Consider the following 21,476-nt stretch of genomic DNA (forward strand, 5'->3'; position numbering starts at 1 on the left):
TGTCAAATATTTTCTTCAGAGGGTCTGTAAATCCAGGTGGGATATACCAAAGATCACACTTTGGCTCTTATGGACTTGTTTTCATTTTCTTCAGCTTCAACTTGAACTTGCTTATGAGCAATTGATAGTGTGGTCTGTAGATGGTCCATGGCCTTGTTCTGAGTGATGATATTGTGCTTCTCCACCAGCTCCAGAGATGATTCCTCTGTGTTCCATCTAGTGAGGTTCATGTGTATAGTCTCCATCCATGTTATCGATAGAGGTGGTGTTGTGCAAACTTCTATCATACAGTCTGGTGTTGTTTCTATCTCCAATGTTATATTGTCCATCTACTTGTCCTTCTTTAGTACCTACTCCTCCTCCTCACTGCCACTGACCATGTACTGTGTTTTCCAGCTCTGAGTGGCGTTATAGGACAGAATAGAAATTCTGCAGATTTCCAAGGCTATAAAGGTGGTTTGTTTTTTTCCAGGTTGTTTAATTACTTTAAGACTAGCAAACAATTCCAACTACCCACTGATAATGCCAGACTCTTCCAACAGCCAGTCAATGTACAGTTCTCTAAAAATTTCTGAGAATTTTCACATTCTTCCAGGAGAAATGCTCAAATTTTACTTCCAAGGTTTTTGGTAGATTCACTTTTCATTTGATCAAGAACTTTAATGTTGTTACTGGATCCTTTAAATACCACTTGCAATGTTGGGTGCTCCATAATCACTTTTTTCTTCAAATTTTCTAAAATACTCTAATAAAGATTTGATTCATGATAACATACTACACTTTGCTGCACACACTCAACCTTCATTAAAATTTGGACAGTAGTTTGAGAACGAATGTAGACTTTCAGGATCAATGTAAGTTCTTAATATTTCATTAATAATTTTACTATCTGTTACCCCTTTTTCTATGTACACAGCTTAACGTTGAGGAGACAGACCTTTACATGCCAACAAAACTATTGATTTTTCTTATAAAAAATGTTGAATTCTCTTTTCTCTTAGTAAATTCACTGGGTAGAAGTTTTAAGCAAATGCCTTCCCTCTGGACACGGATTTTCAAAAAGTGCATATGTTTCTTATTGGTCTTTTCAAAGCAGTATCTCTAGAAATAGAGTTTGTTGTTCTTGTTATGTCTTCCAAAAATCGATAATCACTCTGAAGATTCATTTCAGTAAACTGTTTTGAGACAAATGTAGTTTTATCTCGAACTCCATTACACGTAAGTTCTGCTTTGTGTTTCTCGACACAGGGCAAACTGCAGGAATACCACATACAAGGTGGGCATCTATGCTTGGCTTCTTCTGTACCACAAGTGTCACACCTTGGCATGGGCAGTTTCAGCTTGTCGCTCCCCGATTGATTACAGGTTCTTCTTTCCCTGTCGTGTCACCCATCACTTCTCCTTTCAGGAGAGCTCTCTCTTCTTTTACAAAAACTCCATCCATCAGCTCTTCCTGCTTTAGGTTCTGGTCAGCAAATAGCTCCTCCTTTTTTTAAATCCCAAATGTAAACTCCTCCTCTTCCTCCATGTCAAGCCAGTCCATAGCCTCTTCCTTCACAGTCACTTTCTCTTCCTTTACCTCAGGACCACGATTCATCTTCTCTTCTTTTTATCAAAAACTGGCATCCATCTCCCATTTCACAGGGAATGTGCCCACTTTCTCATTCTTCACCTCAGAGCCACCCTCCACCTCTTCCTTTCTCCATTGTGCATCCAACTTGCAATCTTCTGGGGGTTTTCTCAACCATTTTACTGGGAGCTAATATAGATATCATATTGTTCCATAGTCCAATCACATCAAGCAGTATTGTGCAATTACCACTACAATAAATTTCAAAATATTTTCTTTCTTCTTGAGCTCCTTGACATCAGCTCTTCTTACCCACACCTCCTTGACACTCCGCTGTACCTCCCGGGGGACCTTATCTACTTCTGTCTGTAGATTCTCCAATCCTAGTTTTCATATAGTGAAAAACATACAACAAAATGTACTTTCTTGCTTCACACTCATTACGTCTACTCGCATGTCCTCTGTCCTTTGCCCACTTCCTCCCTCTCTGTCCCCTGTTCTCCATACTCCTATCAGTCCATTCCCCTCCTTTCCACCGCAGACCACTGTCATTCCTGCTACAGCCTTGACCCCCTTGCTGCATGCCTCAGGTCTTAGCTGTGCCTCCTCAGCTCCACTCACGAACCCTCCTCCCAACATCCCTTCATTGCCAGCAGTAAACTGCATCAGTTCACAAGCTGTGATCTCTGCTACTACTGTGTGGGGACTGTTGGTGCTCCTACACAAAGAATGAATTACTTGACCGAAGACAGACAGCATGGCATGTATAAGCGTGAGCTGTAAAGTCTTAAAGAAGCAGAAAGCTCAACTTTATACCACCCTTCTTTACTAGAGACTACAAACTCCTAAATACAAATTAACTCAAAATAAACAAACTCACTGTCATAGAATTGATTTGAACTCATAGTGAACCCAAAGTCAAGGTGAAACTGCCCTTGTGGGTTTCCAAGACTTATGACTGTTTATGGTAGTAGAAAGCCTTGTCTTTCTCTTGAAATATGACTTAGTCCTTATTTGTAGTTTGGTTTAATGGCTTTGTGTGAGGTAAAAATTTCTCTGCATTGACTCTTAAGTCCTTGATAGCAGATCTTTTAACTTACCTAATTTCATATATTGAAAAACATACTTCCAGTGGAGGTCCCTTATCATTTGATTTCCCTATTGACCCATTTTAAAGTTGCTACAGTTTAATATTTTCTGTTTCCTTTCCAACTGGAGTTTTTCTCTATTTTAATTTGTTATTGTTTTAGCTTTTTTGACTCTCTGTTTTGTAATTCTGAGGCTTCTCAGTATATGAAACCCAGGATGGGTGGATCTATAAAGACGGTAGCTGACTTAATGGTCCCTTGTGGGTACAGCAAGGGATGTTGGGGGAAAATGGGGAGCTAATAACAAGGAGTACAAGAAAAAGGAAAATGTTCTAAAATTGACTGTACAGAACTTTTTGATATGATTTAATTATTGAATTGTATGATATTTAGATTATGTCCCAATGAAACTGTTCATATAAAAAATGTAGATTTTAAAGAGGATGTGAAATCAAAATCAAACCAATAATTCAAGCAACTGTAGAAAATATTGATGTCGAGGGAATTGGTTAGGAATTATCTACACAGTATGAATTTGCCAAATAAAATTCAAATTTTGTATATAGTAGGAATTTAGTAAGGTTTAAGTTTCTATCACAGTTTGCTGTACAGAACGTGCATATGAAACAGCATCAGCAAAATAACCTTGCAATTTTCATACAGGAATCAGTATTCTCAAGCAGAATATAGTGATCAGGGAGCTGGTTTACTCCCTGGTCACTGGCATCTCCATTATACTCATTTTTGTGTATCCATCTGGTACTAGTCCACCTGGGCTTCATCATTTACTTATACAAAGCAGAAAAGTAGAGACACAATTGGAAAGAATATCCATGGCCTCATTTTTACATCAGCATAATGCTATTTGAGTCAAAGATACTTACTACACAGTTTATCTAATTTACATTTTAATTTAAAAGCACTTTTAAAAATGATTTTAATAAAATTTATTTTATTTTTTGTTGTTTGGGGTTTTTTGGTTGGTTTTTTTTTTTTTGCTTTGTTTTGTTTTTGTGCTTATTATTGTTTTGTATGTCTATCTGGATAAGATAGGTGGGATAAACAACTCATAGGAGAAAACAACAGGACAATGGTTCCAGAAGGGGCACAAGAGGTGGAGGGCAGGGGAAAAGAAGGAGGCACCCAAAAAAATGGGTGCAAAAACCAATGTGGTGAAGAAAGCTGATGTTGCCCAGTGTGGTAGTTACATAATCTGGTGTCAATTTGGGACTTGAGAGGATTAAGAGTGAAGGGGTAGAGTCCGGTCAATTGGGTCATAGCCAAGGAGGCCTCTGTGTGGTCATAGCCTTCCCCTGAGGATTCTGGGAATTCCAGTATTTCCTCCTTGGAGGCAGGTGACACTCTCTCTCTCTCTACTCACTCCTTGAGAGACGCTGTATTAACAAGACACATATGCTGATAGAGCCCATGCCCTGGGAACTGGAGAAGCCATGTGGAGACCCCTGTCAGCACTGAGATGCTTATGACGCCACTGGATCCACAAGACTACCTACCCACTGGCCCGTGATCTTCCTGCATTTGTCATCATTGCATGTGTTTTGTGAGTCTGAAAAGGACTTTATAGATTGGTATCAGACATATGGTCTAATATCGGGCTTATGGACTTGATCTGGACTGGGCTGGGCCATTTTCTCAATATTCAATTGCTCTTGCATATAAAGCTATTTCTTATACACATATGAATGAGTGTCTATGGATTTATCTTTCTCGTCTACCCACACTAACACGTTTTGGTACTTGTGAGTGGGGTACTAGAGAAACAAATCATAAAGCTGGAGAGTGAATTGATTCTTTTGATTCAATTTAGTGAAGTTAAACTTTTGATTCTTTTCATTTGTTTTAGTCCTTGGTTATTCCTGTGTGAAATGGCAAAAATTTTTTTTAAAAGAATGTTGTTAATGTATATTTTGAGGTCAGGGGTAGAAGTGACTCCTTGAATTTCTCAGAGACCATGCTAGTTAGAGAAAATGGCTGACAGAAGGTCAAAGTGGCTGACAGAAAGCCTGGCTCTGGCTTGATGCTCTCGGAGGCCTAATCCCATATTTTTGTATCAATAGAATAGTTTAGATAAGGATTAAGATAAGCTAAATAAGGATTGTACATCTGATTCTACTTTTTTATACTGATTTCTTCTGCTTATTAGTGTGGATATAAGGATTTATAGAAATGATTTTGGGAAGTATGAAAATAGAGAGCTTGTAAACCCACTTGCCTCAAGCCATTAATTTGATCTTTAAATGGGTTTAAGACATGCCTACAAAGAAGGCTCTGAAGTACTCAGAAGTACAAAGAAGGTTTGAAGTAATCAGGATATTTGTGTTCCAAGAGATCTGCCTAAGGGCTATTGAGATTGAAGGGGGAAAAAGGGACCTTTGGATATGTGAAGTTTGAACTAGTGATTTTTTGTCAGAAGCTGGAAGAAAAATATAAAACCATGAAGAAAACTCCTCTCTAGGACTGAATGTTAAAGGGAGCTTGTGAGCAGGCTGAAATGATTGCTGGGTAACCACCTGGATCCACTTATTCAGTGGCAGTGGGAGAAATGGGGCAATAAAGAGATGGGTTGACTCTGGCCACTGGCACATGTGGACCTGGTTTACAGGAACTAGGGGTTAAGATGAGTGTCTATGGATTTGTTTCTCTAGTCTACCCAGATTAAAACACCCAGCTATCAAAAGATATAGCATCTGGGGTCTTAAAGGCTTGAAGATAAATAAGCAGCCATCTAGCTAAGAAGCAACCAAGCCCCCATGGAAGAAGCACACCAGCCTGTGTGATCATGAGGTGTTAATGGGATCAGATATCAGGAGTCAAAATCCCAGAACAAAAAAATCATATGGATGTCAATGAAGGGGAAGGCAGAGTGGAGACCCAAAGCCCATCTATAGACAGTTGGACAACCCCTCACAGAAGGGTCACAAGGAAGAGATGAGTCAGTCACGGTGCAAGTATAGCACCTATGAAGCATACAACTTTCCTATAGTTCTTTAATGCTTTCTCCTCCCCACTATCGTGACCCTAATTCTACCTTACAAATCCAGCTAGACCAGAGCATGAACACGGGTACAGATAAAGCTTGAAATATAGGGAATCCAGGGCAGATAAACCCCTCAGGACCAATAATGAGAGTAGTGATAACAGGAGGATGGGGGAAGGTGGGGGGCAGGAAGGGGGAACTAATCAAAATGATGACATATAACCCCTTTTCAGGGGAATTAACAACATAAAAGTGGGGAAGGGAGACAGCAGTCAGTGTAAGACATGAAAAAAAAATTTTTTTAGTTATCAAAGGTTCATGACGGGGAGAGAGGAGGTGGAATGAGCTGACATCAAGGGCTCAAGTAGTAAGAAAATGTTTGGAAAATGATGATGGCAACATATGTACAAATGTGCTTGATACAATGGATGGATGAATGGATTGTGATAAGATCTGTAAGAGCCACCAATAAGATGATTTAAAGAATGATTTTTATATTATATTGTGAATAGAAACAGCTAGGTCATTGGATTAATTTCTGTCTATTAAAGATTCATGCTATAGATTGCATTTATTTGCTTCAGACATATTTTATTTATATCGCTTTGAAATCAGTATATTAAGGAGAAGTTCATACATTTCAAGAATGGCTTAAATTCTCATATCCAAATTTAAATATTCCCCTCACACATATACAAATCCCCAGGTAAAACTCTCTTTACTTTGACTCTAAGTAATCAGACTCTTGGAGTCTCCACTCTGGGGCTCACTGAAGTCCAAAGAAAAGGAGTTTTTAAGGGATATATGTATCCCTTTAAGGGATATATATATATATCTATATCTATCTATCTATCTATATATATCTCACACCAGAAAGGAATGCAATGTGACAAGTGTAAGACCTCAAGAAACATTATGTAGTGATAAATCCCTTCTTTATAAAGACATTCTCACCACGGGAACTACAGGCTAAAATATATATATTGTGGCATTTTCAAGTTAACAGTTGACACAGAGAATAAATGCAGAGACAGCATGAGTCCCATGTAACACAAACTACAATACAAACCAAGACAACAAGTTGAGATTTTCATTTGGTTGCCACTTAAATGCAGTTTTAATTTCATAACTTAACAATTTAGGATCATACACTGAAGTCAATACATAACCTAGCATTCTGGGTTAAGCTAGCCCATGGGCATAGCTGAAAACAGTTACAAGGAATAGTCCAACAAACACTAGGTTGGGGAGGGAATGGTGGTGGTGATATTTTTTCAACTTCTTTTAAACCAAAAGAAAATTTTATAAGTATTAAGCATCATCTTGCATACTAAAATCATCATATGTGCAGGGAAAAGTTAGAGATTTTATGTTTGAGTTTATTCTTCATTTAACTTTGAAACACTACTCCAGTTGAATGTTTAAACAAAAACATAACAAGTAGTGAGCATATTATGACTTCAGTGCATCACTTATTCACTACGGCATATAAAATGTCAGCAGTGAGCGATATTCACTGTTCTGCATTAAGAGGTCTGACACCGGACCCCACCTCTGGGGCAGTGGTTATCATCCTTTATAATATGCTTCTCTGTTATAATGGCACCATCTCTTCTGGTTGGGATCAATGTCTACCAGCTCTACCTGATCCATTTCATCAGTCCCTTCTACTTCCTTTAGCTTAGGTAGGAGTTTGCCCAGTAGAGATTATATGGAGAGAGAACACCATTCTCAGGGACTTTCACCTTAAAACCAAGGATTAGGCACCTCTGTCATATAGTCTGAGATCAATTGGCATGCCTTCATTTAGCACACATTTAATATCTTCATATTTGACAATCTGATCTAGATGAGAGGTGATGTTTCAGTTGTCAAGAGTAGGTGTTGGCTTTTGGAAGCTTTATCTCCACACACATGAAAAGCTATTTTCCTGTCTAGTAAAAACAGCATAGTCCTAATCTAAATCAATAATAATATCTCCTGGTTCTGGTCCAGGATTTTGGTCTCCTTCACCATGTTATGTTATCTTTTGTCAATGTGAACATCTTGAGTCTTCTCACGATCTTCCTTCATTGCAACTTTCGAGTCTGTCTTTAGGCCTGAGTCGTTCCCCATGGCCCTGGCACTGCATGCACACAGACTGAATTTGCATTCCACATCCTACCTGATGAATTCGTATTTGCCTTCCAGTACCTGGACAATTAAGACCGGACTCTACTGCTCCTTTTTTATCACCTCGGCCTTCACATTTGTCACAAATCACATTCTTTTGCAGAGCTACTTTTCTTGGTGCATGATTATACAAATCCTCAACTGTTACTGAGAGTTGATGCGTAAGATGTTTCCTTCTTCTTTCTCTCTGCATTGTTCCACCACCTCCAAAGAACACATCAAAGATGTGCATCTGGGAACCCAAACCACCACGCGATCCACCTGCCGTGATGGCCTCTGGTCCCTCCCCTCTGTTTTTGCATCAGAAAACACTTCATAAGCTTGAGAAATCTGTGTAACCTTCTTGCCTTCATTTGGATTCTTATCAGGCTGGTACTTCAAGACCAATTTCCTCTAAGTTTTTTTCAGCCCTTCCTGGTTGGCCCTGGGTTTGACCCCCAAAATATCACAGTAAGTGGTTTCTTTCACCATTTTCTACAGCCAAGGCTGGGGTGGGAGCCTGGGAACAAGCTGGTCGCCGTGCATAGTTTAAGTATCCAATGCTCCTCCGCCTCTCTTGAAGCGTCTGGAAAATTCCCCTTCAGAAATATTTTACAATCATTAATTCAAATATTTCCTTAGCATTCATTAGATATAAAGCATTACCCTGAGAAATCAAAAGGGTTTATAAAATCTAACACTTGCTCAAAGTAATAATAATAACCATGTAGTTGGGAAATACCCATATTTCATTTGGCTTCATGGCACCACTTCACTAAGTGGTTTTTCGAAAGCTTTGTCATTTGGCATGCCTGGTTATAATTTTTAATCAGCTCAGCATGTCTGCTTTCCCTTCCAAAAATGCATTTCTGTCTTCTGCATTAGTGGTATTCAACTTTGAAGGGCTAGACAAACTAGAAATAACAAAGAACCAAGAAATAATAAGGAACATCATCAGAAAAGTATGTTTACATTACAATAAGGCTGTAATATGTGACACTATTTCATCAATTTAGCCAATTTTAACCCACAGTGCCAATGACACACATAAATCTAAGTTATGCTGAGTCATCAGAAGTGAATTTTGTTTATTTCTTTAAACTCATTTCTTCCGATTTTCTTCTTCTTCTCTTTTTCTTATTTTTTCTGTGTTCCCTTATTTTCACACAATGAAACACTACAAAAAATATTTTCCTCCTCCAGCTGTCACAAGGAACACTAGTCGCATAGAGGCTTATGATCTGGGTGCTAATTGAAAAATACAGCCAGTGGTTCAAATCCACCCGCAGCTCCGAGGAAGAAAGATAAGGTTTTCTGCTTTCATGAAGATTGTAAACTCAGAAACCCACAGCAGCAGTGCTGCTCTGTCCTTGCGGGGCATTATGAGATGAGATGGAGGTAATAGCTGGGTTTGCTTTTGTGTGTGTGAGTTTTGTCACCGCTGGTTTCCTTTTCAGAGTTCAGTCGATATTATTCATATACGCATTTGGGAGAAATTGGTAACTTGCTTGGTTCGTACACAGACCCTCAGTTATTTTCTGCATAGCCAAAACCCATATCCTTTTCTAGGAAACCAGACTATAAATTTTGTATTTTACACCCAGAATTAAGCTACAAATTTTTCACTCGTTTTTCGTTTGTTTATAATTTTAAGTTTCTGATAACAATGTACCAAATTACCTAAATATTGGGTTACATCATCCGTCGTGCCATAAAGGCTATTTTAAGCCAATGTATCAGATTCTATATAAGACTGTACTAATTTGAAATAAAAATTTGACTAGGAAAACGGTTGATTCTATTATGCATTTACAGAAGCCATAAGAGCCCATGGAAACTCACCCTTAAAATGAGCTTTAAGCTTTCAACTAGATTTGAATTTTTTATTTAGTCACTTAAAAACAATATATTTGTTCTTCTAGAAAAAGAAGCAGGTTCCTAATACTTAGGTTTAAAACAAATTACTTATGCAATTATAACTTTGATACTAGCTTATAACAATAATTTTCTAAGAATTTTCCCATTTAATCCTTATAATAACCTTATGAAGTAGGAAGAATCTTATTGCCCTTACAGAAATGAATAAACAAATAATAGCATACTGAAAACATTTTAGTTGCCTTTCAGCATCCAAAAGTGGTTTCATTTAATAATCTTCTATTATTATGTAACAATATGTCCCAAACAGCTTCCAATGGCAATGAATGTAGACCTCCCCATTCTAATGAATCTCTCCTATTTCATTGTATGAGCCTACCGTAACTTATTTAATTATTTCCCCGAAGTGTACATTTAATTTGTTTCCAGATTTTTATAATGTCAAAGCTTACAATGGTCAACATAAAGAATCAGTTTCCATCTAGGTGGTGTATTTTTTCTAAGAGAAATTGCACTTCCCAGATTTTAAAAACATATTTAAGGCTTTTGAAGTTTCATTTCCTCCAGAAATCTTAATCGGATATATAGATTCCACAGTAAAACTTGAGAATAACTGCTTTCCCATCAGTTCAACTGTGTTTGTTTACTAGAATAACTGACATTTTTTTCAGGAGTATTGATTATTGAGAGTTTTCATATTGTGAATTGACTATTGTCTTTGTTCGTTTTGAGTGATCCAGTCTGTTATTTTTATAAGGTTTTATGTAGATGGATATTCCCTTATGGTTGCCATATGGGTTACCAATCTTTACCTTGCATGTTATTTGTCTTTCAATTCCACTGTTATTTTCCCTGAATATAACTACTTTACCTATAGGTATCAAATCCATCCATCTTATCCTTTATATCTTCTGAGTTTTGCGATCTGCTAGGATGCCTTTCTATATCTTTTAGATTTTATAAATATTTGCCTAATTTTTTATTAGAAATTTCACGGTGAGCTCCTTTGGTTTGTTTCAAGATTGATTCTTGCCATAAGGTGCATGATTGAAGGAGTTCAACAAAAGGTATGGATAATCTCATATAATTCTTGATAGAGTCCTTCTGGAGGTGATAATGAGAATCTACAAGTACCATGTAAACACCAGGGAAAAAAACAATGGAAGGCTATAGATTTGGGTCCTGTAAACTATTTATTGTAACAATTATTATAGTACTCCTTGTCTCCTCTTATAAAAACAGACTTATGGGGTACAAACTATAAGTTTGTCAAAGACACCTGTCAAATAGAAATTTTAACGCCATGGTCAGATGATGGCTGTTCATTTGTCTTCAGTGTTGGAGTAGTAGATTGCCCTTTTTAAAAAACAGTGCTGCCCCTCTACTCAGTCTCCATCTATGTAGGATATCACCTGTACACAGAATAAAGTGTTGAAATGGAAACTTCCACATAACTTATTAAATATAAGCTCATTCTCATGGAATAAACAAAGTCAACTCCCCGTGCCCCAAGCATTTGCTGCTGCACCTTTTGCTGATAATGATCTACAAAGGAGGAAAGGGTACCAATTGGGTACACATCACTTTGAAATACAGCTGCATAACTAAGATATCATCTATCCTGCCCTGTCCTTCGAGATAAAGTGAAATTACCTCAAATTCCATTCCACTTGAAGTGGTTGCCTGGCTTCCCCCCCTGCCCACCCCCCACCCCAGTCTTTCCAGGAATTCTTGGTGTGTGAGAAATAAATGTTTTCTGCAGTCATTTCTGACTTTAAACTCGCACTTGTACTATTTCTTTAAGGATCGCATGTAGTCCTAATTTATAATCCTTATCCCACACTATGCCAACAGAGATCAAAACTGCCCCCTTGATCTCTGCATAGGAAAAACTTATGCGTGTGCACAGATAAGAACACACACACTAATTTTCATCCAAAATCTGTGTATTAATAGATTTTACTGAAACTTTCTAGGACATGGGAATATTCCCTGAACCAGATACACAAACAATTTACATTAGACATTTCTAGTCATAAATATTTTGTTCCATTTGGCCCACCCAGTCTCTAGAACCAGGGCGAATTAAATTTATCACACCGATTTACAGTGGATTAGCTAAAGTAATAAAAACATAGAATTCAGTGAAATATTTGGAAAGCTATAATAATTATAACTACCACTTATAAAGCAGTTACTTTGTGGTAGGTATTTTTTAAGCACTTTAAATAATAACAACAGCTAATATTAATGCTTATTTTGTGCCAGACAGGAGCCCCGGTAGCCTAGTGATGATGCACTGGGCTGTGATACAGAAGATCAGCAATTCAAAACCACCAGCTGCTCCGAAAGAGGAAGACAGGGCTTTCTTTTACCATAAAATGTCACTGTCTTGGAAACTCACAGGGCAGTGCTACCCTGTCCTATAGGGCCTTTATGAGTCCGCAGTGACTCAATGGCAATGAGTTTGAGGTTGGTTTTTTTTTTAATTCTGTGCTAGACACAATGCTAACATGGATTAACAACTACAAACTTGGATTAACTTCATTTGATAAGTGAAGAAACTGAGGGCTGGCAGATGAGTAATCTTCCAGGTCACGTAGCTAGGACATTGTTGAGACCAGAGCAATTAAATCTCTAGCCAGTCAAACCACTTGCTTTAATTTTTAGCCATCTTCGCAGCTTGCTTTTTTATTCCTCCTGAAAGATGAACCAACTCCTCTCGTCTCCTTTCACCTTTCTGGCCACTAAACACATGAAGTATGAAACACAGTACTGGAGCTCTACCCAGTGCCATGAAAACATATATGACCTGTTCCCTTTAACTTCACATAGAATTACAAGTTCACCTTCAATCACAAGGTGCCTCTCAATCTTGTCTGAACCGTCTGATAATAAGGCTGCATTATCTACCCAGAAAGCCATGACAATAAGCATGTCTAACTTTCCTTATTTCTCTGAGTCAGGAAATCAGCCACACTGCTGTGGGATGGCTTGCCTGTGCTGCACAAGGTCTGGAAGACTCCAAGACTGGGAACTGGAATCGCCAGAAACACTGTTCACCACAGTTCACGTGGTACACGCTCCCAAAGTGCTCAACTGAGGTCATTGATCATGGAGCCTTCAAAAAGTTTGTTTAAAAATAGGCATAAAGATACAGAATTTTTTCATGAACTTTTGGAAGTCCCTTGTACATAGACAACCTTTTATGTTCCTGGGCTCCAATGCGTAATAGGGGGGTGACTCTAGGGGCAGGCACCAGAGAGAAATGATAATTAAGAGGAAGCCATGTTGCATACTTGAACCTAGCTTCAAAAGTCATACAGAACACATTCTACCTTTTTCTGTGGTTCAAGGCAATGCCAAAGACCCACCAGACTCAAAAAGAGGTGATAGTATATATATTTGATTATGATTAAATACTTTTATTGGGGTGTTTTACATCTCTTATCACAATCCATACATTCATCCAGTGTGTCCAGCACATTTGCACATATGCCACCATCGTCATTTTCAAAGCATTCTCTTCCCACTTGAACCCCTGATATCCACTCCCCATTCCTTCACCCTCCCTCCCTAGCCCTCCCTCCCTCATGAGTCCTTGATAAGTTGTAGATTATTATTTTCATATCTTATATCATCCTCTGTTGCCCCTCACCCACTTTTCCATTCTTTGTCCCCCTGGGAGGGGTTATAGGTTGATCCTTGTGATTGATTCCACTTTTCTTCCCCCACCCTCCCCTAATCCTCCTGGTATCTCTACTCTTCTTGTTGGCCCTGGGGGGTTTATCTATCCTGGATTCCCTGTTCTTATCAAAAATGTGGTCATGTCACATTGGCAAAAAAAAGGGGTGGAGCAGGGGTTAAGTGGTTGAACATACATTGGTATAGTTTACTTTTCAATAATGATTAAATTTATAAATTTACATATTTCCAAGCAATTGATGCCTTTGCTAAATTAGTTCCATTAATGGGTTATGTAACTAACACACATGGTCTTTCCTTATTCTCTACCACCCAACATAAATAAATAAAGAATAAGATTTAGAATCTAGTCTCCTTCTTTGATTTGCTCATGTTGTTGTCAGGTGCCACTGAGTGTGTTCTAACTCATAGCCACCCTGTGCGAAATGACACGAAATACCGCCCAGTCCCGCCCATACACTTCACTGTGCTTACGTCTGAGCCCATTGCTACAGCCACTGTGTCAATCCATCTTGTGGACGGTCTTCCTGTTTTTGCTGCCCTCCACTCTACCAAGCAGGATGGCCTTCTCCAGAGACTGCTCTCTCCCAACAATATGTGCAAAGTATGTAAAATAACACTTTGCCATCCTTTCTCTAAAGAGCATTCTAGCTCTGCTCCCAAGACAGATTGGCTTTTCCTTTTAGTAGTCCCCGGTCTTTCCAATATTCTTCCCAGCACCACAATTCAAATGCATGCGTTCTTCTTCCATCTTCCTGTTCAGTGTCCAACTGTCGCGTGCATTTGAGGCAATTAAAAATACGAGGCTTAGGTCAGGCCCACCTTTAATCTTCAATGTAACATCCTTGTTTTTCAATACTCTAAAGAGGTCTGTGCAGCAGATTTGCCTAATGTAACATATGATTTACACTTAAGTTCCCCAAAAGATATTTACAAATAAAAAAGCCTTCATTAAAATATTTTTTCAGTGTAGCATACTTGAATTAGATTTGTAGCAATGGATGGGATTTCCATTGTAGTCAAAGAATGTAAAACAGAGTATTAGAAATCCTACATTTGAAAATCACTGTAGACGCTCCCTGTGCTCTAGTGCCTTTTCCTATCTCTCTGTTTCCCACTGCTTAGCTTCATTTTCATCTATCCTTTTTCAGGAGCAAACCCTTGAGCATCTTTTATTTTCTTATGGAAAATTGTTCATTTTTGCTTCACTAAACCTGCATATGCTATACAAAGCTTAGACTCTCTTTGCATGTGCAAAAACTCAGTGATTCACACAGCTAAACTGAGCACGGTCTAAATCGGAGCCTTACTCTTTCCCTTCGTCTCTTCTCTTTGCATGGGTAAGGATCAGTGAAGAGATTTGTTCCTCCAGTTCTATAAAATATGCCTTGCTCCCACTATTGTCTCTACTATGGAAACATCAGAAGTTGCTACATTCAGTTGTGGTTTCAAATAACATTTTTCTCATCTGCACTGCACTAGCGTGCCTTGGAGCGGGGCCAGTGCTATCCACTTAAGTTTTCCATTTCTGATTTCCAGAACATGCAGGGAAAATGCCTGTTTCAGATTGCATGAAGATGCTTAAGAACAGAGTTTGCAAGGCCAAGATCAGTGTTCAAGCATAAGAGCCCTTAAATCTCCATTGTGTCTAAACTAAATAAGCAAACCATATGCTTCTTCTGTCCTCTCTCCTGAGTCTTGCAAATCTTTTTAAAGACTATCCTTACAGTTCATGAACCTTTAAAAATAGGTTGTCCTTTAAGAAATATCCAAATATAATAGAGATTATCTCTGTCTAATCCCTAAATAGTCAGATTCTGGAAAACAACTGATTCCCATGTGCAGCGATAGTCCCAAATCAAACTCTTTTCTCCACCAGTAATGAAGGCCTCTACTGCTTCCTTAACCCTCCTCTTAGACCATCTGCCCAAACCTCTCCTCCAAGTTCCTGCGGGTCTGCTGATTTGAGAGTAGACCATGTGATTCCACACCCCTGTCTCTAGTCGAAAGGATTATAGGTAGGAAACAGAGTCAAAAAATCCAATTGGAATATTTTCTCCTAAGAAACACCTTCCATCAGATTATCTCTTACTCACGACACTCCGTGGTGTGTCAGAGTAGAACTATGTTCTGTAGGATTGTCAATGACTCATGGCTTTTTTAAAAACTGAATTTACAGACCATTCTTTCGAGGTACCTCTGAGTGATCCCCAAACTCCAACATTTTAATTAGCTGTCAAATTCACTAGTTATTTATACCCATCACAGATTCCTGTATTTCTTAAAATTCTAGGATCAAGTCTAAGAGGCAGTAGCTAACATAATTTGAGCTTAGCAAAGCACAGCTCTCTGCAGAAGCAGAAAAATAAAGTAGGTGCTAAGAGATTTGACATTGTTGTAAACCATTAGACTTGGAATAGCTGGAGAAACAAATCTAGTTCCTTGACTTTCTTGTTACTGGGTGCTTGGTAAGTGTGGCCTCTGAGCACATTGAGAAGCCTTAACCACATAATGATACTCTTACTGCATCAGCTGGATTACAACTAAGTGAACAGAGATATAAGAAAGAAATGCAAAGGTTGTTTTAATTATTTAAATTATTGATAGTTTTAATTTATTTAAATTAATTTGCTTACTATTTTATTGATATGTTATCAATAGTGGATCCTTATATATCAATAAGTTTTAATAAGGTATAGTTGATGTTTCTTTATATTCTCAAGAGCATTAATTCCAACTCATAGCAACCCTATGGCACAAAATAAAATGGTCCTATGGGTTTCTGAGGCAGTAAATCTTTACAGGAGTAGAAAGTCCTACCCTTTATTCCTCGGAGAAGCTGGTGGTTTTGAACGACTGCCCTTGTGGTTAGCAGCTAGTCCTTGAATAAGCAACCTTGGTGATATGCTCCCATAAAGATTACAGCCCAGGAAACCATATAGGGGAGTTCTACACTGTCATATAGTGTCACCAAGAACTGGAACCAACCACATAAAATAAACAAGAGTCTCTGAAGAGTGAACTTGATTTTAGCAAGTTCTCTAGCAGTCTTATAATAGTGCTAAAGAAGATGCTGCTTGTCAAATTTCTGAAGAACTCACTATCTGAAATAGGAAAAAAAAAGTCTGAAACATTTGTGAGAAATATGGACCCATCTTAAGCAGTAGAATCGAATGCATTAACAAATTAAAAACGTAGTGGGCTGTTGGAAAAATCTAAATCATGATGAAATAAATAAGGAGTTTGACTTTGTATAGAGCTGCATGTATAATTCTTTACCCAAGGACTTCACACCACTGACTGACAAGGAATTGCACAAAGGCACACACAGGGCATGGTTCAGAGGAAAGGAATTACGGTGTGCTCTGCACTCACTATTAAGCAAGCCATTTGGCTTTATTGAGCCTTTGTTTCTGCATTTGTAAGAATGAGATAATAGCACTTTTCTCTCCAACAGGATGTTGTTGAAGATTATATAAGATAATGCATATAAAGCACTTGGCATGTGTATGGAGGTGCTCAACAAATGATGGAATATTTTGTAGTATAGCAGTGGGAGTAATTGATGTTATTTTTATTATTACAAATGTAGCTGGAAATTCTGGTGCAATTTTCCTGGTCCCTGAAGAGCCTGATGTGCTGACCAGAGATTGATAAGCAACATATCTTTGCTTAAGACCACTTCAATTTCTAATTTGTGTGTGTGTGTGTGTGTTTACATTGGTCTATACTAGGAGTCAGTAAACTGGCTCTTGAGTCAAATGCTGATCTTTCAATACATACATGTGGCTCTGAAGTAAATTGAAACTTTTAAACAATATTATTCAGAGAATTGTGATTTCATTTATTTGTAAAAACACATTTATGGCTCTCAAATAATTTTTAAATTGTTATGAGAGACAAGATTGGCTCTTCTATTTCAAAAAGTTGCCAATCCCCAGATTACACTAAAACCTATGGTTTCTGCCATCTAGATTCAACATCTTTAATTTTTTTTTTAGCTTTCTCCACTCATGGAAAATAGAGAGAAGCTGTTTTGATAATGTACTGTCACCTTAACCTTTGAAATTACTGGAAAATGTATCATATTCCTGGACCTCTCCTACCCAATTTAACACAATCATCAATCTATTACACATGAACCATTACACAGGCAATCAGAAGATGATTCAACTAGATGAGAAAAAATGACTTGATCCCTTACTGGAATATTTCTGGAACCTTGCCATCCTTCAACTATGCCCTACACAAACTTCTGGGATTTTTCTCTACATCTAGAATTTCTGGAATTTTGCCAGTGTCATACCATGCATTTTGCCTTTAAACAATTCATGTTCTTTCCTTTTTCCAGAATTTACATAAAAGAACATTTGTGGACTAAATTTTGCCTTTGAAATGCTCTGACGAGTGCAGACAATGTGGAAATCATAAATGTACACTCCTTACTCTTTTTAAATGTTCATATGTACACCATTTTATTCTAAGTGCTTGTAGTAATGTTCATTCCATCTATAGGTATAAAGCAATTAGACGGGATTATACTTGCAACATTTACTTATATAATAAAACACATCATACTTTTGATTATACTAGATCTTTATCCTCTTGCCATTTGTTACTTCAGTAAACAAGGAGAAAAAGTAAAGAGAAAAAGTGTACAACAACCAGAGGCTCACAAGTTCCCAAGAGATATTATGAGTGCATTATACAATTATTGAAAGTGTTCTCCCCCGCCTCCCACCACCCTCGACTATCATGACCACAGTTCTACCTTACAAACCTGGCTAGACCAGAGCATGTACACTAGTACAGATAAGAGTTCTCAGCACACAAAATCCAGGATAGATAAACTCCTCAGGAACAGTAATGGGAGTAGCAATACCAGAGGGGAGAAGGACAAGAAAAGGGGAACCCACTGCAATGATTGATGTACAATCGTCCTCCCCACTGGGAATGAACAACAGAAACATGGGCAAAGGGGACAGCAGATGGTGTAACACATGAAAATAATAATAATTTTTAATTTATCAAGGACTCATGAGGGTGGTAGGGTGGGGGAAGGAAGGAAATAAAGAGGAGCTAATACAAAGGGCTCAAGTAGAAAGAAATGTTTTGAAAATGATGATGGCAACATATGTACAAGTGTGCTTGATGCAGTTGATGTTTGTATTCTTATAAGAGCTGTAAGAGCCTCCAGTAAAATGCTTTATATAAAAAAGTGCTCAAAGAGCTAAAAATATTATCATAACAAGTGCTGTAAGTTCAGCACAAGCAGAAAGGGGTTTTTAAAAGATGACCATATATTTTTAGAGAGGAGAAATCACCTGTGTCTAATGTACCAAACACAATGACAATTGTCTAATTGGTCTTCCTCTGAAGGTGTAGTACCCTACTCCTACAGTGTAAAGATGGTTAAGGAAGCATTGAGCTCCCAACTGACGATGTTCCTCTAAAAGCGAAGAACATTGGAAAGGGAGGACGTCAAGCACGAAGCAATATGATAATATCTTAAATAACAATGTTATTTTTTTGGTCAGGTATTATTTAATATATTTTCATTAATAGTTTTTAAATCTTTGTTATGCCTCTTTTATTGCTCTTATTTATTAACTTATGAAATAACAAATTATCTTACAGTATATATTTCTAATACTTAAACAGATATTAGGGCACCAAACTGGTTGTTAAATTATTTTAATCCCACCACTGCCTATAGAGTCTCTATGAGTCAGAATTAGCTAGATGAGAGTTAGTTTGAGTTGAGTTCCATTTAGACTCTAATTTCAAGAGAAATGTATATGTGTGCTTACAAATATGCACGGTAAAATTCAAATTGTATGACAAAAAGTAAAAAGTCACTACTCAGTTTCTGTTTCTTGAGACAATTATTGTTAGCTTCTTCTGATAAACATAAACTTTTAAAAAAATCTCATAAAACCAGTCCATTTCTTGAGAATTCATCACGTAACATGTGCAATAAATTAACCTTTCTCCAATACATCAGGAATGATATAAATTATGTACCATCTTTGGAAGAGATGAGAAAAGTAAAACCAATTTTTATGTTAGTTCATTATATGAATTATTGTTTCTGTTAGATGGCTTTAAGGCAGTTCTGACCCCTAGTGACCTTATGCACAAAAGAAAGAAATAGCCCATTCCTGCACCATCCTCACAATAGCTCCTAGGCTTGAGCCCATTGTTGCAGCCACCGTGTCATTCTGTCTTGTTTATGACCTTCCTCTCCTTTAGCACATTTCCACTTTACCAATGACAATGTCTTTCTCCAAGGACTGGTCTCTCCTGACAGCACGTCCAAAGCATGTAAGAGGAAGTTTTACCCTCCGCTTTTAAGGAACCTTCTGACTGTGCGTCTTCCAAGACAAATCTGTCTGTCCTTTGACGAGTCCATGTTACTATGAATATTCTTCCTCAGCACCACAATTCAAACACATCAATTCCACTTCCATCTTGCTTATTCAATGCCCAACTTTCACATGCATATGAGGCAATAGAAAATACCATGGCTTGGGTGAGATGCACCTTAGTCCTCAAAGCAAGATCCTTGCTGTTCAATATACCAAAGAGGTCTTGTGCAGCTGATTTACCCAAGGCAACTTGTCTTTTGATCTCTTAACTGCCATTTCCATGAGCTTTGATTTAAAGTTTGGGGTTATTTTGAGTAAAGCTGCTACGGACAGACTTGTACATTGGCTCATTTCATGTGCATGTACACATGGGAACAAACTGGGTCATAGGGGAGAGATATTTTTAGCTATAATAAACACTGCCAAACAAGTTTGCACATAGTTGCTACAATTTTTGCTCCTTCTTTTAATAGCTGCATAGTACAGTATGGATTTTCCCATGGTTTATTTAAACTAGCTCTCTATAAATAGAAATGTAAGTTGTTGAACAAGATGGCATCACAGAATCCACAGATGGATGTAATAACACTGAATATCAGTGGATAGACCACATGTTGGGACATGAGTTGAATCTGAGTAAATTCAAGTGCATAGAAATTATACAGATATTTCTCTCAGACCACTGTGCCATAAAGTTAGAAATCAACAAAGGGACGATGAAGAAAACAAGGGCAAACAATTGGCGGATGAATAACTCTCTATTGCAAAAGGAGTTGGTATTGGCCCAGATCAGAGAGGAAATCAGGAAGTTCCTAGAAACCAATGAGAATGAAAATGCAACGTACCAAAACCTTTAGGATGCAAAAGGCATTTATCAGAGGAAGGCTGATAGCAATACAAGCACACATGAAAAAGGATGAGAGACTTGTGGCTGATGTAAAGGCACAAAACTTACACCAATTAGAGCAGAGTCAAAAGAACAATCATTAATACTAAAATCAAAAGGAAAGAAATAGTAAAAATCAGAGCTGAGATACAGGAGAGGGAAAACAAGAAAACTGTGGGGAAAAAATACTGCAGCTAAAAATGGTACTTTTAACAGAATTAAATAGACCACTGGAAAACCTAACCAAAGAAAGGAAGGAACAAATTTTAATAGCAAGGATGAGAGATGAAACAGGGCACATTACAATGGACCCTAATGAAATCACAAGGATAATGAAAGCCTGTACTCTAATGAATTCAACAACTTGGAAGACATGGAAAAAATACTTGGAAGAACAATCCCTTCCTAGACTATCCAGATGGATGTCAAGAACTTCAACAGATCCAAAGCAATAGAAAAAGTAGACAAGGTTATCAAGGGATTACCAACAAAAATCCCCCTGGGCCAGATGGCTTCACAAGAGAAGTCTACCACATTCAAGGAAGAACTGACGCCAATTTTATACAAACTCTTCCAGAACATAGAAAAAGACAGAAAACTCCGAGACTCTTTCTATGAGGATAGTATAACTGATACCTAAAGCAGGCAAGGATCCCACAAGAATCAAGAACTACAGACCAATGTCTCTAACGAACATCGATGCAAAAATCCTTAACAAAATAGTGGCCAATAGAATACAAAAGCATATAAAAAAATAATTCACCATCACCAAGTGGGATTCATACCAGGGATGCAGGGATAGTTCAACACATGAAAGACCATTAGTATTATT

The 21,476-nt window shown here is 37.8% G+C and overlaps 2 pseudogenes; both read right to left on the minus strand.

Annotated features, from left to right (window-relative positions):
• Positions 1-604: 604 nt before the first annotated feature.
• On the minus strand, positions 605-2,236 carry LOC101661515 (annotated as a pseudogene).
• Positions 2,237-7,182: 4,946 nt separating this feature from the next.
• Positions 7,183-8,299, minus strand: LOC101657413 (annotated as a pseudogene).
• Between the last annotated feature and the right edge of the window lie 13,177 nt (positions 8,300-21,476).

This window comes from Echinops telfairi, unplaced genomic scaffold (assembly GCF_000313985.2).
Source record: "Echinops telfairi isolate 266 unplaced genomic scaffold, ASM31398v2 ScPeMD7_7469;HRSCAF=8507_1, whole genome shotgun sequence".
Lineage (NCBI taxonomy): Eukaryota > Metazoa > Chordata > Mammalia > Afrosoricida > Tenrecidae > Echinops > Echinops telfairi.